At 51.4% G+C, this 23,179-nt stretch overlaps 1 pseudogene; it reads left to right on the forward strand.

Moving 5' to 3' along the window:
- The first annotated feature begins 16,296 nt into the window (after positions 1 to 16,296).
- LOC132813109 (golgin subfamily A member 6-like protein 22) lies at positions 16,297 to 21,875 on the forward strand (annotated as a pseudogene).
- The last annotated feature ends 1,304 nt before the right edge of the window (positions 21,876 to 23,179 follow it).

Genomic DNA, 23,179 nt, shown 5'->3' on the forward strand with positions numbered 1-23,179 from the left:
TTCAACCTTCCTCGCCCAACACCCAAGGTGCAGCACCTCCGGCCTGGAGAGTTGCTCTACACCGGCAATGCTGCATTCACACTTCACACTGAGGAACACCTTTCACAGTCAATGGACAAGCTCTCTCAACCTGGAAAGAGTTTGGTTTGACCATCGACACCAGAGCAGTAATCTTTTAAACAAAGTGTAAAGGTACTCGGTGATCCAAGAGGAAGAGATATGCTCCTCCCTACTCCAAGAATAGTTCAGATCCCTCCTCCCCTCACCAATATTGGCAGATTGACTGACCCACTCAAATGCACACCTTCCTCCCTGGCTTTCAATGGTTTCCCACATGTCCCTTGAGGCAGACTGCACTTGCTTCTCCACACCCATCAATTTTTAATCCAATTTGTTGCTGGGTGACTGTAGTGTATTGTCTCTGAAGAGCTCGGAACTAATTAACCCAGAATCCAACTGCATGTTTCAGTTTTTCAGGGGTTCACATTCATAGTTGTACTAGAGACTGAGGGTCTGGATAACAGGACACACAAGTCTAGAACAGTCTGCTGATTGAGGTGGCATGGCGAGATGGATTGAAGACGAGGAGCCTTTCCAAGTCCTAAATGTGATACTTCAAAACAGCTGGGAGTCAAAAGACAATGAGAAGACATGATGGCCATGTTTTCGTTCAGACATGCATTTGGAAAGTGTGGGGGTCTGAGATGGGGGACAACAGGACAACTGTCCACTCCAAACCCCGCATCTCTGATTGGTGCTCACTTTAAAATGGATCTTTCCATTTTATTGTCCCTTTAAGTCTTCTCTTGACAAAAACAAGCCCGGCTTCTCAAGATTTTTCTCATAACTTATTCTGATTGCCCAACCCCATGTGCTCTCAAGGGTGACAGTGCTATTTATCTCCCAGTGACTCGATGGTACAATGTTCTCCAGCTGGTTTCTGACCAACCGGTATCACACAGCCAACGCACAATCACTGTTCACCCTGGTCCCTTGTGAGAAAACTTCCTTTAATTAATAAATCCATTGTTCCAGTCTCCAATGGGGTGAGACGGTGTGGAGTAACTGGATTGTTATTAACCTTTTGTAAAACGGAGAGGTTTATTTTTGTTATAACTTTGGTTTCTCATAAACTATGTTCATGGAAACTTGGCAGCAGCACATCCACAATGAGGCAGACCATGACTGATCAGTTAAGGCTGTAATCATTGTGTATTCTGGGCAAGATCATACCACAACAAAGGGAGGCTGCATATACTGGCAGTAAGGAGAAACTGAGTGATATTTCTTTCTCCGTTTTAAGTTGGTGTGTTTAACAAATACTGACAGAGCTTCGATTCACTATTTGTACTTGTGTGCGAGAAACAAACTGTTTTGACAGCTGGTTTACACAACACGGTGGGGGTAAAAGTCAGCGATTTCATTTCTTCATTTTGCATCAGATGATGAGGACGATGTCCAGAATGTGGAAAGGATTTGTCAGATTGTACAGACGGTGGTGTCTCGATGGGTTAATAATCTATCGGGGAAATACTGAGAGGCATGCAATGTGGGATTGTGAATCAGATATGTACGAGTATGTGGAGATTCCTGCCAATCCCTGTTGGGGGTGGAGGAGTTACTTCGGAAATAAAAATCTTGAATTATTATGGGTCATCTAACCAAATCGCGGCTTAATACTACAGTGATCTCATTGCCAAAAATAACACAACCGCCCTGAGTGTACTGCAGACATTTTACACATGGTCTGCTGGATCAACTTTAACGTTGCTTTCCTCCTGGTTCAGTGCTTCTCTGGGGCCACGGGAAAGGAGCCAGAGACCTCACAGCGAGCTGCTGCAGGTCCGTCAGGATGAAGATGGCTGGGAAGTCGAACGTTGAGCCGCTCCTCAGGTTCTGTGCTTTTGCAATGCACGGATTTGGGAACTGACCGAGTGCGATTGCATTAGCAGCTGCTGCCTGAGCACACAGCCCCGTCGCCACTGAGCTGTGTAAGTGTATCTCCCCATCGCCAATGCTAACTTCTCCCTGGGAACTCAGCGCCCTGTCAACACTGCTGAAGGAAACCAGTTAATGTGTGCCACACTCCCCACAGCAAACAGCCCGCAAACAGGCAACTCAAAATCAAACAAATAGAAGCTGGAATACTCATAATAAGCTACACAAGGGATGACAGCACTCTGTCCCACGTTATGTTATTGGGCGAGGATTATGTCACTTCCCACATTCCTGCTGCAGTCACACTGACGCTCCTGTATAGACAGGGTGGCTGGCACTTTAGCTGATACTATCAGGGTAACAGTCTGTTGATTCCCGCTGATGTGACCAGTCAATGAACAATGCGCTAAGTGCTGGTTGAAGTGATCAGACAGTGCCCAGTTGGCAGAGCACTCGTATTGTAAAGAGTGGGCATGAATTCATTGGGCGTCTTGATTCCTCTGCCAGGTTTCAAGGGTGGTCAAATTTAGCAGCTGGCTGTAGGGAATGCATCCATTGTGTTTGGCAAGTCGTTGACACAATCCCTCCTCCTCACTCACATGGCAGCTCTGCCCTTTCGGACCACAGCCCACGCCTGCCCCCCCCACCCCACCCCCCCCCAAGACTGACCTCTTAATGACACCCCAACTGACCTTTATGTAATTCCCAAGCCACTCCCACTGACCCTGGGGCACTGATTGAAGCCCAACTCCTGACTGCAAATCCCAGGCCGAACTGACCATGACCAATCCCCAGACTGGAATTGGACCAAGCCCTCTGACTGACTGGCAGTGTATACTGACTGACTGACTGTGCCTATTGACTGACCGGCAGTGCCCCCTTGACTGTTGGTGCCTCTGCCTGACTGACTGAGTGACTGGAGTCTACCCATCATTCCGGCCGGGTTCCTCTGACATTCACACATCACTGTTTTCTTCAAGCAGACGTTTACCACATAAGACGCTGGCTAATGTCACAGGTCTGCAGTTGGTACTGCCAGCTGTTGTACAGCTGGTTATCCATGCCCCTCTCTGATCATATCATTGCTCTTCAGTGCTGCCTGGTGCCTCATGCTGCATTAGTCCATCCTCACGTTTGGTCAAGTTGCCCCAAAGTCAAACCCACTGATGTGTGAGTCTGGTACTTGGCTGATGCCAGGTCATGTCGATGAAGGATCTAGTCGGGATGTGTGTGTGTGTGTGTGGGTGTGTGTGAGAGAGAGAGTGTGTGTGTGTATATCTGTGTGCCTGTCTGTGCGTGTCTTGTGTCTGTGACTGTATCTGTGTGCCTGTGTGTGCCAGTGTCTGTGTGCCCCTGTGTCTGTGTGTGTGCCCCTGTGTCTGTGTGCGCCTGTGTCCGTATGTGTGCATGTCTATGTGCCTGTGTGTGTCTGTCTGTGTGTGTGCCTGTGTGTGTGTGTGTCTGTGTGTGTGTCTGTGTGTGTGCCTGTCTGTGTGTCTGTGTATCTGTGTCACTGTGTGTGTGTGCCTGTGTCTGTGTGTGACTGTGTGTCTATGTGTGTGCCTGTGTCTGTATGTGTGCATGCCTGTGTTTGTGTATGTATCTGTGTGTGCGCCTCCGTCTGTGTGCCTGTGTCTGTGTGTGTGCCTGTGCCTGTGTGTCTACTTGTGTGTGTGTGTGTGTCTGTGTGTGCACCTGTGTCTGTTTGTGTAAGTGCCTGTGCCTGTGTGTGTCTGTGTGTGTGACTGTGTGCCTGTCTGTGTGTGTTTCTATGTGTCTGTGTGTCTACGTGTGTGTGTGTCTGTGTGAGTGCCTGTCTGTGTGTGTGTCTGTGTGTGTGTCTGTGTGTGTGTGTGCCTGTGTCTGTGTGTGCGTCTGTGTTCCTATCTTTGACTCTGTGTGTGTGTCTGTGTGAGTACCTGTCTGTAAGTGTGCATGCCTGTGTGTGTGTGTGTTGGTGGGTCTGTGTGAGTACCTGTCTGCGTGCACGTCTGCATGTGTGTCTGTGGCTGTGTGTGTGCCAGTGAGTGCGTGTGTCTGTGTGACTGCCTATCAGTGTGTGTCTGTGTGAGTGCCAGTCTGTGTGTGTCTGTGTGCATGTGCCTGTGTCTGTGTGTGTATCTGTGTGCCTGTGTGTGTGCCTGTGTGTGTATGCCTGTGTGTGTGTGTATCTGTGTGTGTTGTGTCTGTGTGTGTGCCTGTGTGCGTGTGTGCCTGTCTGTGCCTGTGTGTGTGTGTCTGTGTGTGTGCCTGTATGTGTGCGTCTGTGTGAGTGCCTGTCTGTGTGTTTGTCTAAGTGTGTCTGTTTGCATGTCTGCGTGAGTGCCTGTCTGTGTGTGTGTCTGTGTCTGTGTGAATGCCTGTCTGTGTGTGCACCTGTCGGTGTGTACACATGTGTCTGTGTGTGTGAGGCTGTGTCAGTGTGTGTGTGTGTGCGTGCCTGTGCCTGCGTGTCAGTGTGTATGCCTGTGTGTGTATGTGTCTGTGCATCTGTGTGTGTGTGCCTTTGTGTGCGTGTCTGTGTGTGTCTACATACGTATGTCTGTGTGTATGCACCTGTGTGTGTGTGTGTCTGTGTTTGTGTGTCTGTGAGTGCCTGTCCGTGTATGTGTGTCTGTGTGTGTCCGTATCTGTGCGTGTGTGTCTGTGTGTGTGTGTGCCTGTGTGTGTGCCTGTGTGTGTTCCTGTGTGTTTATGTGCGCCTGTGTCTGTGTGTGTGCATATCTGTGCCTGTGCATGTGCATGTCTGTGAATATGTGTCTGTGTGGGTGCCTGTGTCTGCGTGGGTGCCTGTGTCTGCGTATGTCTGTGCATGTAAGTGTGTGTGTGCCTATGTCTGTATGTGTGCCTCTGTGTGTCTGTGTGTTTCTGTGTCTGTGTGTGTGTGTGTGCCTCTGTGTGTCTGTGTGTGTATGTGCCTGTGTCTGTGTGAGTGTGCCTGTGAGTGTGCCTGTGTGTGTGCGTGTCTCTGTGTGTGTGCCTGTGTCTGTGTGCATGTCTGTGTGTGTGCCTCTGTGTGTGTGTGTGTGTGTGCGCGCGCGCGCGCGCGCGCACGCACCTGGGTGTGTGTGCGTGCCTGTATGTGTTTGTGTCTGTGTGCTTGCGCCTGTGTTTGTGTGTGTGTGTGTGTCTGTGCCTGTGCCTGTGTGTGTTTGTGCCTGTGTCTGTTCGCGTGTCCCTCTGTGTGTGCCTGTGTCTGTGTGTGTGTGTGCCTGTGTCTGTGTGTGTGACTGTGTGTGTATGTGCCTGTGTGTCTGTGCCTGTGTGTGTCTGTCTGTGTGTCTCTGTGTGTGTGCGTGCCTGTGTGTGTCTGTCTCTGAGTGTGTGCCTGTGTCTGTGTGTGTGCGTGTCTGTGTGTGTGTGTCTGTGTGTGTGTGTCTGTGTGTCTGCCAGATTGTGTGTTTGTGTGTGCCAGGGTGTGTGTTTGTGTGTGTATCTGTGTGTGTGACTGTGTGAGTACCTGTCTGTGTGTGTGTGTCTGTGTGTGCGTGTCTGTGTGTGTGTGTCTGTGTGAGTGCCAGTCTGTGTGTGTCTGTGTCTATGTCTGCCTGTGTCTGTTTGTGTGTGTGCATGCCTGTGCCTGTCTGTGCCTGTGTGTGCATGTGTGCCTGTGTGTGCGCATCTGTGTGTGTGTCTCTGTGTGTGTGTGTGCGTGTCTGTGTGTGTGCACCTGTGTGTGTGCATGTCTGTGTGTCTGTGCCTGTGTCTGTGGGCCTGTGTGAGTGTGCATGTCTGTGTGTGTGCCTGTGTCTGTGTGTATGCTTGTGTGTGTGTGTGTGCCTGTGTCTGTCTGTCTGTGCCTGTGCCTGTGTGTGTGTATGTCTGTGTGTGTGTGCCTGCATGTCTGTGTGAGTGCCTGTCTCTGTGTGTCTGTGTGTGTGTGTGTGTATGTGTGTGTGTGCCTGTGTATGTGTGTGTGTGTGTCTGCCTGTGATTATTTTTGTGTGTGCCAGTGTGTGTGGCTGTGAGTGTGTGTCTGTGTTTGTGTGTGTGCCTGTGTGTGCATGCACCTGTATCTGTGTGTGCGTGTCTGTGAGTGTGCCTGCGTGTGTATCTGTGTGCGTGTGTCTGCCTGTGCCTGTGTGTGTGCGTGTTTCTGTGTGTGTGTGTGTGCGTGTGTGTGCATGTCTGCCTGTGATTATTTTTGTGTGTGTGTGTGTATGCATGCGTGTCTGTGTGTGTATGCTTGTGTCTGTGGGCCTGGGTCTGTGTGTGTGCCTGTGTCTGTGGGCCTGTGTGTGTGTGCGTGTCTGTGTGTGTGTGTGCCTTTGTATGTGGGCCTGTGTGTTTGTGTCTGTGTGTGGGCTTGTGTGCATGTGCATGTCTGTGTGTGTATCTGTGTCTGTGGCTGTTTGTGTGTGTCTGTGTGAGTGCCTTTCTGAGTGTGTGCCTGTGCGTGTGTGCGTGTCTGTGTTTGTGCCTGTGCCTGTGTGTGTGTGTGACTGTGTCTGTCTGTGTATGTGTGTGCCTGTGTCTGTGTGCCTGTGTGTGCATGTGTGCCTGTGTCTGTGTGCGCGTGTCTCTGTGTGTGTGAGTGTCTGAGTGTGTACCTGTGTGTGTTTGTGTGCCTGTGCCTGTACCTGTGCCTGTGTGTGTGCATGCCTGTGTGTGTGTCTGTGTGTGTGTCGGTGGGTCTGTGTGAGTACCTGTCTGCGTGCATGTCTGCATGTGTGACTGTGGCTGTGTTGTGTGTGTGTCTATGTGACTGCCTATCAGTGTGTGTCTGTGTGAGTGCCAGTCTGTGTGTGTCTGTGTGCCTGTGTGTGTATGTGTACGTGGCTATGTGTGTGTCTGTGTGTGTGTGTCTGTGTGAGTGCCTGCGTGTGTGTCTGTGAGTGCCTGTCTGTGGGTGTTTCTATGTCTGTGTGAATGCCTGTTGGTGTGTGCGCCAGTCTGTGTGTACACGTGTGTCTGTGTGTGTGTGGCTGTGTGTGTGTGCGCCTCTGTGTGTGTGTGTGATTGTGTGAATGTGTCTGTGTGTGTGTGTCTGTGTGTGTGCCTGTGTTTGTGTGTCTGTGTGAATGCCTGTCTGTGTGTGTGTCTGTGTGAGTGCCTGTCTGTGTGTGCACCTGTCTGTGTGTATACGTGTGCCTGTGTGTGTGTGGCTGTGTCTGTGTGTGTGCCTCTGTGTATGTGTGTATGTGTGTGTCTGAGTGTATGTGTCTGTGTGAGTGCGTGTCTGTGTGTATGTCTGTGTGCGCGCCTGTGTTTGTGTGTCTGTGTGAGTGCCTGTCTGTGTGTGTGTGCCTGTGTGTCTGTGTGTTTGTGCCTGTGTGTGTGTCTGTGTGCGTGCCTGTGCCTGCATGTGTGTGCCTGTGTTTGTGTGTGCGTGTGTGTCTGTGCCTATGTCTGTATGTGTTTGTGCCTGTGTCTGCGTGTGTGCCTGTGTCTCTGTGTGTGTGCACCTGTGCCTGTGTGTGCCTGTCTGTTTGTCTGTGTGTGTGCGTGCCTGTGTGTGTCTGTCTGTGTGTGTGCGCCTGTGTCTGTGTGTGTGTGTGTCTGTGTGTCTGCCAGGTTGTGTGTTTGTGTGTGCCAGGGTGTGTGTTTGTGTGTGTGTCTGTGTGTGTGTGTGTGTGTGTCTGTGTGAGTGCCTGACTGTGTCTGTGTGCATGCACCTGTGTCTGTGTGTGTGCCAGTGTGTGCATGTGCCTGTGCCTGTGTGTGTGCCTATGTCCGCGTGTGTGTCCATGTGAGTGCCTGTCTGTGTGTGTATCTGTGTTTGTGTGTGTGTGTCTGTGTGTGCCTGTGTATGTCTGTGTCTGTGTCTGCGGCTGTCTGTGTATCTGTGTGAGTGCCTGTGTGTGTGTGTGTGTGTCTGTCTGTCTGTCTGTGTGAATGCCTGTCCATGTGTGCGGCTGTCTCTGTGTACACGTGTGTTTGTGTGGCTGTGTCTCTGTATGTGCCTGTTTCTGTATGTGTGTGTCTGTGTCTCTGTGTGTGTGTCTGTGAGTGTGTGTCTATGTGAGTGCCTGTGTGTGTGTTTGTGTTTATGTGAGTGCCTCTGTGTGTATATGTGTGTATGTGTGTGTCTGTGTCTGTGTGAATGCCTGTCTGTGTGTATGCCTTCTGTGTTTGCATGTGTGTCTGCATGGGTGTGGCTGTGTCTGTGTGTGTGTGCCTGTGTATCTCTGTGTGTGCGTGTACCTGCGTGTGTGCATGTCTGTGTGTGTGTCTGTGCCTGTGTGTGTGTGTGACTGTGTCTGTCTGTGTGTGTATGTGTGTGCCTGTGTCTGTAGGTGTGCCTGTGTCTGTGTGCGTGCGTGTCTCTGTGTGTGTGCATGTCTGTGTGTGTACCTGTGTGTGTGTGTGCCTGTGCATCTGTGTGTGCGCCTGTGTGTTTATGTGTCTGTGTTTGTGCTTTTGTGTGTGTCTCTGTGTGTGGGTGCCTGTATCTGTGTGTGTGTGTGTGTGTGTGTGTCTGCGTGTGCATGCCTGTGTCTGTGTGTGGCTGTGTCTGTGTCAGTGCCTTCCTCTGTTTGTGTCTGTGTTTGTGTGTGTCTGTTGTCCACCTATGTATGTGTCTGTGTGTGTGTGTCTGTGTGAGTGTCTGTTTGTGTGTGTCTGTGTGAGTACCTGTCTGAGTGTGTGCCTGTGTGTGTGCATGTCTGTGTTTGTGCCTGTGCCTGTGTGTGTGTGTGACTGTGTCTGTCTGTGTATGTGTGTGTCTGTGCCTGTGTGCCTGCGTGTGCATGTGTGCCTGTGTCTGTGTGCGCGTGTCTCTGTGTATGCGAGTGTCTGAGTGTGTACCTGTGTGTGTTTGTGTGCCTGTGCCTGTACCTGTGCCTGTGTGTGTATGCCTGTGTGTGTGTGTGTCTGTGTGTGTGTCGGTGGGTCTGTGTGAGTACCTGTCTGCGTGCATGTCTGCATGTGTGACTGTGGCTGTGTGTGTGTGTGTCTATGTGACTGCCTATCAGTGTGTGTCTGTGTGAGTGCCAGTCTGTGTGTGTCTGTGTGCATGTGCCTGTGTCTGTGTGTATGTGTATGTGGCTATGTGTGCGTCTGTGTGTGTGTGTGAGTGCCTGCGTGTGTGTCTGTGTGAGTGCCTGTCTGTGGATGTTTCTATGTCTGTGTGAATGCCTGTTGGTGTGTGCGCCAGTCTGTGTGTACACGTGTGTCTGTGTGTGTGTGGCTGTGTCTGTGTGTGTGTGTGATTGTGTGAATGTGTCTGTGTGTGTCTGTGTGTGTGCCTGTGTTTGTGTGTCTGTGTGAATGCCTGTCTGTGTGTGTGTCTGTGTGAGTGCCTGTCTGTGTGTGCACCTGTCTGTGTATATACGTGTGTCTGTGTGTATGTGTGGCTGTGTCTGTGTGTGTGCCTCTGTGTATGTGTGTATATGTGTGTGTGTGTGTCTGAGTGTATGTGTCTGTGTGAGTGCGTGTCTGTGTGTATGTCTGTGTGTGTGCCTGTGTTTGTGTGGCTGTTTGAGTGCCTGTCTGTGTGTGTGTGTGTGTGCCTGTGTGTCTGTGTGTTTGTGCCTGTGTGTGTGTCTGTGTGTGTGCCTGTGCCTGCATGTGTGTGCCTGTGTTTGTGTGTGTGTGTGTGTGTCTGTGCCTTTGTCTGTATGTGTTTGTGCCTGTGTGTGTGCCTGTGTCTGTGTGTGTGTGCACCTGTGCCTGTGTGTGCCTGTCTGTTTGTCTGTGTGTGTGCGTGCCTGTGTGTGTCTGTCTGTGTGTGTTTTCCTGTGTCTGTGTGTGCATGTCTGTGTGTGTGCCTGTCTGTGTCTGTGTGTGTCTGTGTGAGTGCCTGTCTGTGTCTGCATGTCTTTCTGAGTGTGTGTCTGTGTGTGTCAGGTTGTGTGTGTGTGTCTGTGTGAGTGCCTGTCTGTGTGTGTCTCTATGTGTGCCTGTCTGTGTCTGTGTGTGTGTCTGTGTGAGTGCCTGTCTGTGTCTGTGTGTCTGCCTGAGTGTGTGTTTGTGTGTGCCATGGTGTGTGTGCATCTGTGTGTGTGACTGTGTGTTTGTGTGTGTGCCTGTGTGTTTGTGCGCCTATGTCTGTGTGTGTGCATGTCTGTGTGCGTGTCTGTGTGTGTCTGTGTGTGCCTGTGTCAGTGTGTATGTCCGTGTGAGTGCCTGTCTGTGTGTGTATCTGTGTGTGTGTGTGTCTGAGTGTGTATGTGTGTGTCTGTGTGTGTGCCTGTCTGTGTGTGTATCTGTGTCTGTGTGAATGCCTGTCTGTATGTGCACCTGTCTGTGTGTACACGTGTCCCTGATTTTGTGTGTGCGTGTGTGTCTGCGCCTGTGTCTGTGTGTTTGTGCCTATGTCTCTGTGTGTGTGCCTGTGTGTCTGTGCCTGTGTGTGCCTGTGTGTTTGTCTGTGTGTGTGTGCTTGTGTGTGTCTGTCTGTTTGTGTGTGCCTGTGTCTGTGTGTGCACACCTGTGTGGGTGTCTGTGTCTGTGTGTGTGTGTGTCTGTGTGAGTGCCTGTCTGTGTCTGCGTGTCTACCTGAATGTGTGTCTGTGTGTGCCAGGGTGTGTGTGTGTCTGTGTGAGTGCCTGTCTGTGTGTGTCTCTGTGTGTGCCTGTCTGTGTCTGTATGTGTGTCTGTGTGAGTACCTGTCTGTGTGTGTGTGTCTGTGTGTCTGCCTGAGTGTGTGTTTTTGTGTGCCAGGGTGTGTGCACGTCTGTGTGTGTGACTGTGTGTCTGTGTGCGTGCCTGTGTGTTTGTGCACCTATGTCTGTGTGTGTGCGTGTCTATGTGCGTGTCTGTATGTGTCTGTGTGCATCTGTGTGTGCCTGTGTCTGTGTGTATGTCTGTGTGAGTGCCTGTCTGTGCGTGTATCTGTGTGTGTGTATGTTTGTGCGTGTGTGTGCATGTGTATGTGTGTGTCTGTATGTGTGCCTGTCTGTGTGTGTATCTGTGTCTGTGTGAATGCCTGTCTGTATGTGCACCTGTCTGTGTGTACACGTGTGCCTGTGTTTGTGTGTGCGTGTGTGCCTGTGCCTTGTATGTGTGTTTGTGCCTGTGTCTGTGTGTGTGTGTGCCTGTGTGTGTGTCTGCCTGTGTGTCTGAGTGTGTGTGCATGTGTGTCTGTGTGTGTGTCTGTGTCTGTGTGCGCGCTCCTGTGTGTGTGTCTGTGTGTGTGTGCCTGTGTGTGTGCCTGTGTGTGTGCATGTCTGTGTGTGTGTCTGTGGGAATGCCTGTCTCTGTGTGTGTCTGTGTGAGTGTCTGTGTGTGCGCCTGCATGTACACGTGTGTCTGTGTGTGTGGCTGTGTCTGTGTGTGAGCCTATGTGTGTGTGTGTGTATGTGTGTGTGCCTGGGTGTCTGTGTGTGTGTGTGCCACGTCTGTGCGTGTCTGTGTGTGTGCCTCTGTGTGCCTGTGTCTGTGTGCGCCTGGTCTCTGACTGTGCCTGTGTGTGCATGTGTGCCTGTGTCTGTGTGTGTGCATGTCTCTGTGTGTGCGCCTGTGTTTGTGTGTGTGTGCACCTGGGTGTGAGCGTGTGTCTGTGTGTGTGTGCCTGTGGGTGTGTGTGCCAGTGTGTGGGTGCTTGTGTGCGTGTTTGCCTGTGTCCATGCACCTGCGCATGTGCCTGTACCTATGCGTCTATGTGAGTGCCTGTCTGTGTGCGTGTGTGTCTGTCTAAGTGCCTGTCTTTCTGTGTGTCTGTGCGTGTGCTTGAATCTGTGTGTGTGTGTGTCTGTGTCTGTGCATGTGCCTGTATCTGTGTGTGTGCATGTGTGTCTGTGTGTGTGTGCCTGTGGGGGTGTGTGTGCTTGTGTGTGTGTTTGCCTGTGAGTGTGTGTGCCTGAGTCTGTGTGTCTATGTGAGTGCCTGTCTGTGTGTGTCGTGAGTGTTTCTGTTTGAGTGCCTGTCTCTGTGTGTGCCTGTGCGTGTGCCTGTGTCTGTGAGCATGTACCTGTTCATGTGTGTGCTTGTGTGTGTGTTTGCCTGTGTCTGTGCTTGTGTACCGGTGTGTGCGTGCACATGCGCCTGTGTGTGTGTGCCTGTGCCTGTGTATCTGTGTGAGTTCCTGTCTGTGTGTGTGTGTGTCTGTGTGTGTCTGTGTGTGTGTGAGTGCCTGTGTGTGTGTGTCTTCCTCTGTGTGTGTTTGTGTGTGCTAGTGTGTGTGTCTATGTGTGTGTCTATGTGAGTGCCTGTGTGTGTGTGTGTCTGTCTGCGTGAGTTCCTGTCTGTGTGCGTGTGCCTGAGTCTGTGTCTGTGAGTCTGTGTTTGCATACACCTGCCTGTGTGTGTGCCTGTCTGTGTGTATCTGTGTCTGTGTGTGCCTGTCTGTGTGTGTGTCTGTGTATGTATGGATGCCTGTCTGTGTGTGCGCCTGTCTGTGTGTACACGTGTGTCTGTGTGTGTGTGGCTGTGTCTGTGTGTGTGCCTGTGTGTGTGTGCATGCGCCTGTGTGTGTGCGTGTCTGTGTGTGTGTGTGTGTGCCTGTGCCTGTGTGTATGTGCCTGTGTCTATCTGTGTGTGTCTGTGTTTGCCTGTGTCTGTGTGTGTGCCTGTGTGTGTGCCTGCGTCTGTGCGTGTGCCAGTGGTCTGTGTATGAATGCCTCTGTGTGTCTCTGTGTGTGTATGTGCCTGTGTCTGTGTGAGTGTGCCTGTGTGTGTGCATATCTCTTTGTGTGTGCTTTTGTCTGGGTGCATGTTGGTATGTGTGCCTGTGTCCGTGTGTGTGCCTGTGTGTGTGTTCCTGTGCCTTTGTGTGTGTAATTGTGTATGTGCGTGCCTATGTAAGTGGCTGTGTGTGTGCGTCTGTGTTTGTGTGCCTGCATCTATGCGTGTGCCTGTGTGTGTCTGCGGTCTGTGTGTGTGTGCCACTGTTTGTGTACGTGTCTGTGTGAGTGTGCCTGGGTGTGTGCGTGTTTCTGTGTGTGTGCCTGTGTCCGTGTGCATGTCTGTAAGTGTGCCTGTGTGTGTGTGCCTGTGTGTGTGTGTGCATGTCTCTCTGTGTGTGCCTGTCTGTGTGTGTGTGTGTGTGTGTGTGTGTGCCTGTGTGTGTGCCTGTGTGTGTGTGCCTGTGTGTTTCTGTCTCTGTGTGTGTGTGTGCCTGTGTGTGGTTGTCTCTCTGAGTGTGCCTGTGTCTGTATGCATGTCTCTGTGTGTGCCTGTGTGTGTGTGCCTGTGTGCTTCTGTCTGTGTGTCTCTGTGTGTGTGTGTGTGTGTGTGTGTGCCTGTGTGTGTGCCTGTGTGTGGCTGTCTCTCTGAGTGTGCCTATGTCTGTGTGCATGTCTCTGTGTGTGCCTGTGTCTGTGTGCCTGTGTCTGTGTGTATGTCTGTGTGTGCGCGCCTGTGTCTGTTTTTGTGTGTGTCTGGGCCTGTGTGTGTGTCTGCATGCCTGTCTGTGTGTGTCTGTGCCTGTGTGTCTGCTTGTTTGTGTGTCTCTGTGTGTGCATCTATGTGAGTGCCTGTCTGTGTGTGTGTGCCTGTGTCTGTGTGTCTGTCTGTGTGCCTGAGTGTGTATGTGTCTGTTTGTGTGCCTGTGTCTGTGTGTCTGTCTGTCTGTGTGCCTGAATGTGTGTGCCTGTGTGTGTCTGTGTGCAGACACAGGAGCAGGAACAGGAGTAGGCACAGGTTCAGGAATAGGAACAGGAACAGGAGCAGGAACTGAAATACGAGAAGGAACGGGAGAAGGTGCAGGAACAGGAACAGGAACAAGATACGGAACAGGAATGGGAACAGGAGCAGGAACACGAACAGAAACAGGAGCAGGAACAGGAACAGGAGCAGGACAGGAACAGGAACAGAAACAGGAAAAGGAGCAGGAACAGGAACAGAACCAGGAACAGATATAGGAAAGGGAACAGGAGTACGAACGGGAGCATGTGCAGGAGCCGGAAAAGGAGCAGGTGCAGGAGCAGGAACGGGAGCAGGTACAGGAGCGGAAACCGCAACTGGAACAGATACGGGAATAGGAACAGGAGGAGATACATGAGCAGGAACAGGAAAAGGAACAGGATCAGGAACAGGATAAAGAAGAGGAACTGGATCAGTAGCAGGAGAAGGAACAGGAACACCAACAGGCACAGGATTCAGGCACAGGAAATGGTGCAGCAACAGGAACGGGAACAGGAACAGAAATGGGAATAGGAACAGGAGTAGGAGAAGGAACAGGAACACCAACAGGCACAGGAGCAGGAACAGGAAAAGGTGCAGCAACAGGAACCGTAACCGGAACAGGAACTGGATCAGGAAAGAGAGCAGAAGCAAAAAAAGGAACAGGAGCAGGAACGGGAAAAGGAACAGGAACGGGAACAGGAGCAGGAGGAGATACATGAAAAGGAACAGGATAAGGAAGAGGAACAGGAGAAGAAACAGGAACACCAACAGGCACAGGAGCAGGAACAGGAAATGGTGCAGCGACGTGAACGGCAACATGAACAGGAACAAGATAAAGAATAGGAACAGGAACAGGAGCAGGAACAGGAACAGGAACGGGAACAGAAAGAGGAACAGAAAGAGGAACAGAAAGAGGAAAAAGAACAGGAGGAGGAACAGGGACAGGAACAGGATCAGGATAAATAACAGGAACAGGAGCAGGTACAGGTGCAGGTAAAGGAACGGGAACAGAAATGGGAACAGGAACAGTAGCAGGAGCAGGACGGGAGCAGAAGCAAAAAAAGGAGCAGAAACAGGAACAGGAACAGGATCAGGAACTGGAACAGTAGCACGAGAAGGAACAGGAACACCAACAGGCACAGGAGCAGGAACAGGAAATGGTGCAGCAACAGGAACGGGAACAGGAACAGGAACAAGATAAAGAAGAGGAACAGGAGCAGGAAGAGGAACAGGTACAGGAACAGGAAAAGGAGCAGGAGAAGGTTCATGAGCAGGAACAGGAACGGGAGCAGGAGCAGGAAAAGGAGCAGGAGCAGGAATGTGAAGAGGAACGGGAATGAGAGCAGGAGCAATAACTGGAGCAGGAGCAGGAACAGGAACAGGAACAGGAGCAGGTATAGGAGTGGGAACAGCAACGGGAACAGAAACGGGAATAGGAACAGGAGGAGATACATGAGCAGGAACAGGAACAGGAACAGGATCAGGAACTGGAACAGCAGCAGGAGAAGGAACAGGAACACCAACAGGCACAGGAGCAGGAACAGGAAATGGTGTAGCAACAGGAACAGGAACAGGAACAGGAGCAGGAACTATAGCAGGAGCAGGAACATGAAAAGGAACAGCAATAGGAACGAGAACAGGATAAAGAACAGGAAAAGGAGCAGGAACAGGAACAGAAGCAGGAAAAGGAACGGGAACAGAAACGGGAACAGGAACAGTAGAAGGAACAGGAGGAGGAACAGGAACATGAACAGGTACAGGAGCAGGAACCGCAACGGGAACAGAAACGGGAACAGGAACAGGAGGAGATACATGAGCAGGAACAGGAACAGGAAAAGGAACAGGATCAGGAACAGGAAATGGTGCAGCAACCGAACGGGAACAGGAACAGGATAAAGAAGAGGAAGAGGACCAGGCACAGAAACAGGAACAGGAGCAGGTACAGGAGCAGGAAATATAACGGGAACAGAAATGGGAACAGGAACAGGAGCGGGAACAGAAACAGGAATAGGAACAGGATCAGGAACAGGAGCATGAATGGAAACAGGAGCAGAAACAGGAACAGGAGCAGGAGCAGGAGCAGGACCAGGGCCAGGAACAGGAACAGGAGCAGCTACAGGAGCAAGAACAGGAACGGGAACAGACATGGGAACAGGAAAAGGAACAGGATCAGGAACAGGAAATGGTGCAGCAACCGAACGGGAACAGGAACACCAACAGGAAGGGGAGCGTAAACAGGAAATGGTGCAGCAACAGGAACGGGAACAGGAACAGGATAAAGAAGAGAAACAGGAACAGGAACAAGAGCTGGTACAGGAACACGAAATGGAAAGGGAACAAAAACGGGAACAGGAACAGGAGGAGGAACAGGAACAGGAACACCAACAGGCACAGGAGCAGGAAAGGGAGCAGAAGCAAAAAAAAAGGAGCAGGACCAGGAACAGGAACAGGAACGGGAACTGTAGCAGGAACAGGAACACCAACAGGCACAGGAGCAGGAACAGGAAAAGGAGCAGCAACAGGAACGGTAACAGGAACAGTATAAAGAACAGGAACAGGAACAGGAACAGGAACAGGAAAAGGAAGAGGAACAGGAGCAGGTACAGGTGCAGGAAAAGGAAAGGGAACTGAAACAGGAACAGTAGCAGTAGAAGGAACAGGAACACCAACAGGTACAGGATTCAGGAACAGGAAATGGTGCAGCAACAGGAACTGGAACAGGAACAGGAACAAGATAAAGAATAGGAACAGGAGCAAGAACAGGAACAGGAACAGGAACTGGAACAGAAACGGGATTAGGAACAGGAGGAGATACATGAGCAGGAACAGGAACAGGATAAAGAAGAGGAACAGGATCAGGAACAGGAACAGCAATAGGAGAAGGAACAGGAACAGCAACAGGCACAGGAGCAGGAACAGGAAATGGTGCAACAACAGGAACGGGAACAGGAACAGGATTAAGAAGAGATAAAGGAACAAGAACAGGAACAGGAGCAGGTATAGGAGCAGGAAAAGGAACGGGAACAGAACCGGGAACAGGAGGAGGAACAGGAACAGTAGCAGGAGCATGAGCTGGAACACCAACAGGAACAGGAGCAGGAAAGGGAGCAGACGCAAAAAAAGGAGCAGGAGCAGGAACATGAACAGGAACAGGAACAGGAACAGGAACAGAAACGGGAATAGGAACAAGAGCAGGTACATGAGCAGGAACAGGAAAAGGATCAGGAATAGGAACAGTAGCAGGAGAAGGAACAGGAAATGGTGCAGCAACCGGAACAGCAACAGGAACAGGAACAAGATAAAGAATAGGAACAGGAGCAGGAACAGGAACAGGAACTGGAGCAGGAAAAGGAACGGGAACAGAAACAGGAATAGAACCGGGAACAGGAGCAGGAACAGGAATAAGACCAGGAGCAGGAACAGGAATGGGAGCAGTAGCAGGAACAGGAGCATGAATGGGAACAGGAGCAGGAACGGGAACAGGAGCAGGAACAGGAGCAGGTACAGGAGCAGGAAAAGGAACGGGAACAGAAACATGAATAGAAACGGGAACATGAACAGGAGCGGGAACAGGAACAGGAGAAGGTTCATGAGCAGGAACAGGAATAGGAACAGCAACAGGAACAGGAGCAGGATCAGGAGCAGGAATAGGAATGAGAGCAGGACCAATAACTGGAGCAGGAACGGGGCCATGAGCGGGAACACGAGCAGGAACATGAGCAGGAACACGAACAGGAACAGGAACAGGAAGGGGAACAGGAACAGAAACAGGAGCAGGTACAGGAAAGGGAACATCAACCGGAACAGAAACGGGATTAGGACAAGGAGGAGGTACATGAGCAGGAACAGGAACAGGAGAAGGAACAGGATCACCAACAGGCACAGGAGCAGGAACAGGAAATGGTGCAGCAACTGGAACGGGAACAGGAACAGGAGCAGGTACAGGAGCAGGTACAGGAACAGGAAAAAGGAATGGAAACAGGTGCGGGAACAGGAACAGCAACAGGAGCAGCAACAGGAACGGGAGCAGGAGCAGGAAAAGGAACAGCAGCGGGAGCAGGAACAGGATAAAGAAGTGGAACAGGAGCCGGAACAGGAACAGGAGCAGGTATAGGAACAGGAAAAGGAATGGGAACAGAAATGGGAACAGGAACAGGAGGAGGAACAGGAACAGTAGAAGGAGAAGGAACAGGAACACCAACAGGAACAGGAGCAGGAACGGGAACAGGAGCAGAAACAGGAACAGGAACAGGAGCAGACGGAACAGGAACACCAACAGGCACAGGCGCAGGAACAGGAAATGGTGCAACAACAGGAATGGGAACAGGATAAAGAATAGGAACAGGAGCAGGAACAGGAACAGGAGCAGGTATAGGAGCAGGAAAAGGAACGGGAACAGAAACAGGAACAGAAACGGGAACAGGAGCAGGAACAGGAATGGGAGCAGTAGCAGGAACAGGAGAATGAATGGGAACAGGAGCAGGAACGGGAACAGGAACAGGAACAGGAGCAGGTACAGGAGCAGGTACAGGAGCAGGAACATGAATGCAGGAAAGGGAACAGTAGCAGGAACAGGAAATGGAACACCAACAGACACAGGAGCAGGAACAGGAAATGCTGCAGCAACAGGAATGGGAACAGGAAGAGGATAAAGAAGAGGAACAGGAGCAGGAACAGGAACAGGAGCAGGAACAGGATCAGGAACAGGAACAGTAGCAGGAGCAGGAACAGGAATAGGAGCAGGAACAGGAACAGGAGCAGGAACAGGATCAGGAACAGGAACAGTAGCAGGAGAAGGAACAGGAACACCAACAGGCACAGTAACAGGAACAGCAAATGCTGCAGCATTAGGAATGGGAACAGGAACAGGAACAGGAACACCAACAGGTACAGGAGCAGGAACAGGAAATGGTGCAGCAACTGGAACGGCAACAGGAACAGGTTAAAGAAGAGGAACAGGAACAGGAACAGGAGCAGGAACAGGAACAGGAGCAGGTACAGGAGCAGGAAAAGGAATGGGAACAGAAACGGGAACAGGAACAGGAGGAGGAACAGGAACAGGAACAGGAGCAGGTACAGGAGCGGGAACAGAAACGGGAATAGGAACAGGAGGAGGAACAGGAACAGGAACAGGAGCAGGTACAGGAGCGGGAACAGAAACGGGAATAGGAACAGGAGGAGTTACATGAGCAGGAACAGGAAGAGGAATACCAACAGACACAGGAACAGGAACGGGAGCAGAAGCAAAAAAAGGAGCAGGAACAAGAGCAGGAACAGGAAAATGAGCAGGAACTGTAGTAGGAGCAGGACTAGGAACACCAACAGGCACAGGAGCAGGAACAGGAAAAGGAGCAGGAACAGGAACGGGAACCGGAAAATGAACAGGATAAAGGACAGGAACAGGAACAGGAACATGAGCAGGTACAGGATCAGGAAAAGGAACGGGAACAGGAACAGGAGCAGGAGCAGGAACGGGAACAGGAACAGGAACGGGAGGAGTTTCCTGAGCAGGAAGAGGAACAGAACCAGGAAGAGGAACTGTAGCAGGAGCAGGAACAGGAACACCAAGAGGCACAGGAGCAGGAAATGGAACAGGAACAGGAGCAGGTACAGGAATAGGAACAGCAGCAGGAACTGGAACAGGAGCGGGAACAGGAACAGAAACGGGAACAGGAACAGGAGAAGGTTCATGAGCAGGAACAGGAACAGGAGCAGGAACTGTAGCAGGAACAGGAACCCAACAGGTACAGGAGCAGGAACAGGAAAAGGAGCAGCTACAGGAAGGGGAACAGGAACAGGAACAGGATAAAGAACAGGAACAGGAGCAGGGACAGGAACAGGAACAGGAACAGGAGCAGGAACAGGAACAGGAAAAGGAGCAGCAACAGGAACGGGAACAGGAACAGGAACAGGATAAAGAACAGGAACAAGAACAGGAACGGGAGCAGGAGCCAGAACAGGAACAGGAGCAGGAACTGTAGCAGGAGCTGGAAAAGGAACACCAACTGGTACAGGAGCAGGAACAGGAAAAGGAGCAGCTACAGGAACGGGAACAGGAAAAGGAACAGGATAAAGAACAGGAACAGGAGTAGGGACAGGAACAGGAACAGGAGCAGGTATAGGTGCAGGAAAAGGAACGGGAACAGAAACGGGAACAGGAACAGGAGCAGGAACAGGAACAGTAGCAGGAACAGGAACAGTAGCAGGAGCAGGAACAGGAATAGGAGCAGGAACAGGAACAGGAACAGGAACAGGATCAGGAACAGGAACAGTAGCAGGAGAAGGAACAGGAACACCAACAGGCACAGGAGCAGGAACAGCAAATGCTGCAGCATTAGGAATGGGAACAGGAACAGGAACAGGAACACCAACAGGTACAGGAGCAGGAACAGGAAAAGGAGCAGCTACAGGAACGGGAACAGTAAAAGGAACAGGAACAGGAACAGGAGCAGGGACAGGAACAGGAAAAGGAACGGGAACAGAACCGGGAACAGGAGGAGGAACAGGAACAGTAGCAGGAGCATGAGCTGGAACACCAACAGGAACAGGAGCAGGAAAGGGAGCAGACGCAAAAAAAGGAGCAGGAGCAGGAACAGGAACAGGAACAGGAACAGGAACAGGAGCGGGAACAGCAACGGGAACAGAAACGGGAATAGGAACAAGAGCAGGAACAGGAACAGGAACAGGATCAGGAAAAGGATCAGGAATAGGAACAGTAGCAGGAGAAGGAACAGGAACACCAACAGGCACAGGATCAGGAACAGGAAAAGGAGCAGGAACAGGAAATGGTGCAGCAACCGGAACAGCAAAGGAACAGGAACAAGATAAAGAATAGGAACAGGAGCAGGAACAGGAATAAGACCAGGAGCAGGAACAGGAATGGGAGCAGGAGCAGGAACAGGAGCATGAATGGGAACAGGAGCAGGAACGGGAACAGGAGCAGGAACAGGAGCAGGTACAGGAGCAGGAAAAGGAACGGGAACAGAAACATGAATAGAAACGGGAACATGAACAGGAGCGGGAACAGGAACAGGAGAAGGTTCATGAGCAGGAACAGGAATAGGAACAGCAACAGGAACAGGAGCAGGATCAGGAGCAGGAATAGGAATGAGAGCAGGACCAATAACTGGAGCAGGAACGGGGCCATGAGCGGGAACACGAGCAGGAACATGAGCAGGAACACGAACAGGAACAGGAACAGGAAGGGGAACAGGAACAGAAACAGGAGCAGGTACAGGAAAGGGAACATCAACCGGAACAGAAACGGGATTAGGACAAGGAGGAGGTACATGAGCAGGAACAGGAACAGGAGAAGGAACAGGATCACCAACAGGCACAGGAGCAGGAACAGGAAATGGTGCAGCAACTGGAACGGGAACAGGAACAGGAGCAGGTACAGGAGCAGGTACAGGAACAGGAAAAAGGAATGGAAACAGGTGCGGGAACAGGAACAGCAACAGGAGCAGCAACAGGAACGGGAGCAGGAGCAGGAAAAGGAACAGCAGCGGGAGCAGGAACAGGATAAAGAAGTGGAACAGGAGCCGGAACAGGAACAGGAGCAGGTATAGGAACAGGAAAAGGAATGGGAACAGAAATGGGAACAGGAACAGGAGGAGGAACAGGAACAGTAGAAGGAGAAGGAACAGGAACACCAACAGGAACAGGAGCAGGAACAGGAACAGGAGCAGGTATAGGAGCAGGAAAAGGAACGGGAACAGAAACAGGAATAGAAACGGGAACAGGAGCAGGAACAGGAATGGGAGCAGTAGCAGGAACAGGAGAATGAATGGGAACAGGAGCAGGAACGGGAACAGGAACAGGAACAGGAACAGGAACAGGAACAGGAGCAGGTACAGGAGCAGGAACAGGAACAGGAACAGGAACAGGAGCAGGTACAGGAGCAGGAACAGGAACAGGAACAGGAACAGCAGCAGGTACAGGAGCAGGAACAGGAGAAGGAACAGGAACACCAACAGGCACAGGAGCAGGAACAGCAAATGCTGCAGCAACAGGAATGGGAACAGGAAGAGGATAAAGAAGAGGAACAGGAGCAGGAACAGGAACAGGAGCAGGAACAGGATCAGGAACAGGAACAGTAGCAGGAGAAGGAACAGGAACACCAACAGGCACAGTAACAGGAACAGCAAATGCTGCAGCATTAGGAATGGGAACAGGAACAGGAACAGGAACACCAACAGGTACAGGAGCAGGAACAGGAAATGGTGCAGCAACTGGAACGGCAACAGGAACAGGTTAAAGAAGAGGAACAGGAACAGGAACAGGAGCAGGAACAGGAACAGGAGCAGGTACAGGAGCAGGAAAAGGAATGGGAACAGAAACGGGAACAGGAACAGGAGGAGGAACAGGAACAGGAACAGGAGCAGGTACAGGAGCGGGAACAGAAACGGGAATAGGAACAGGAGGAGGAACAGGAACAGGAACAGGAGCAGGAACAGGAGCGGGAACAGAAACGGGAATAGGAACAGGAGGAGTTACATGAGCAGGAACAGGAAGAGGAATACCAACAGACACAGGAACAGGAACGGGAGCAGAAGCAAAAAAAGGAGCAGGAACAAGAGCAGGAACAGGAAAATGAGCAGGAACTGTAGTAGGAGCAGGACTAGGAACACCAACAGGCACAGGAGCAGGAACAGGAAAAGGAGCAGGAACAGGAACGGGAACCGGAAAATGAACAGGATAAAGGACAGGAACAGGAACAGGAACATGAGCAGGTACAGGATCAGGAAAAGGAACGGGAACAGGAACAGGAGCAGGAGCAGGAACGGGAACAGAAACAGGAACAGGAGGAGTTTCCTGAGCAGGAAGAGGAACAGAACCAGGAAGAGGAACTGTAGCAGGAGCAGGAACAGGAACACCAAGAGGCACAGGAGCAGGAAATGGAACAGGAACAGGAGCAGGTACAGGAATAGGAACAGCAGCAGGAACTGGAACAGGAGCGGGAACAGGAACAGAAACGGGAACAGGAACAGGAGAAGGTTCATGAGCAGGAACAGGAACAGGAGCAGGAACTGTAGCAGGAACAGGAACCCAACAGGTACAGGAGCAGGAACAGGAAAAGGAGCAGCTACAGGAACGGGAACCGTAAAAGGAACAGGAGCAGGTACAGGAGCAGGAAAAGGAACGGGAACAGAACCGGGAACAGGAGGAGGAACAGGAGGAGGAACAGGAACAGTAGCAGGAGCATGAGCTGGAACAGGAACAGGAATGGGAGCAGGTACAGGAACAGGAGCATGAATGGGAACAGGAGCAGGAACAGGAGCAGGAGCGGGAATAGGAACAGAAACAGGAGCAGGAACAGGAACGGGAACAGTCACGGGAAAAGGAACAGGAACAGGAGCAGGCACGGGAAAAGGAACAGGAGGAGGTACATGAACAGGAATGGGAGCAGGAACAGGAGCAGGAATGGGAGCAGGCATGTGAGCAGGAACAGGAAAAGGAGTAGGAACTGGAGCAGGAACAGGAACAGGAGCAGGAGCACGAAAAAAACAGCAACAGGAACGGAATCAGGAACTGGAACCGGAAAAAGAACGGGAGAAGAAACAGGAGCAGGAGAAGGAACAGGAGCAGGAACGGGAATAAGACCAGGATCAGGAACAGGAATGGGAGCAGGAGCAGGAACACGAGCATGAATGGGAAGAGGAGCAGGAACGGGAAGAGGAGCAGGAACAGGAATGGGAGCAGGAGCAGGAACAGGACCATGAATGGGAACAGG

This window comes from Hemiscyllium ocellatum, unplaced genomic scaffold (assembly GCF_020745735.1).
Source record: "Hemiscyllium ocellatum isolate sHemOce1 unplaced genomic scaffold, sHemOce1.pat.X.cur. scaffold_3243_pat_ctg1, whole genome shotgun sequence".
Classification (NCBI taxonomy): Eukaryota; Metazoa; Chordata; class Chondrichthyes; order Orectolobiformes; family Hemiscylliidae; genus Hemiscyllium; species Hemiscyllium ocellatum.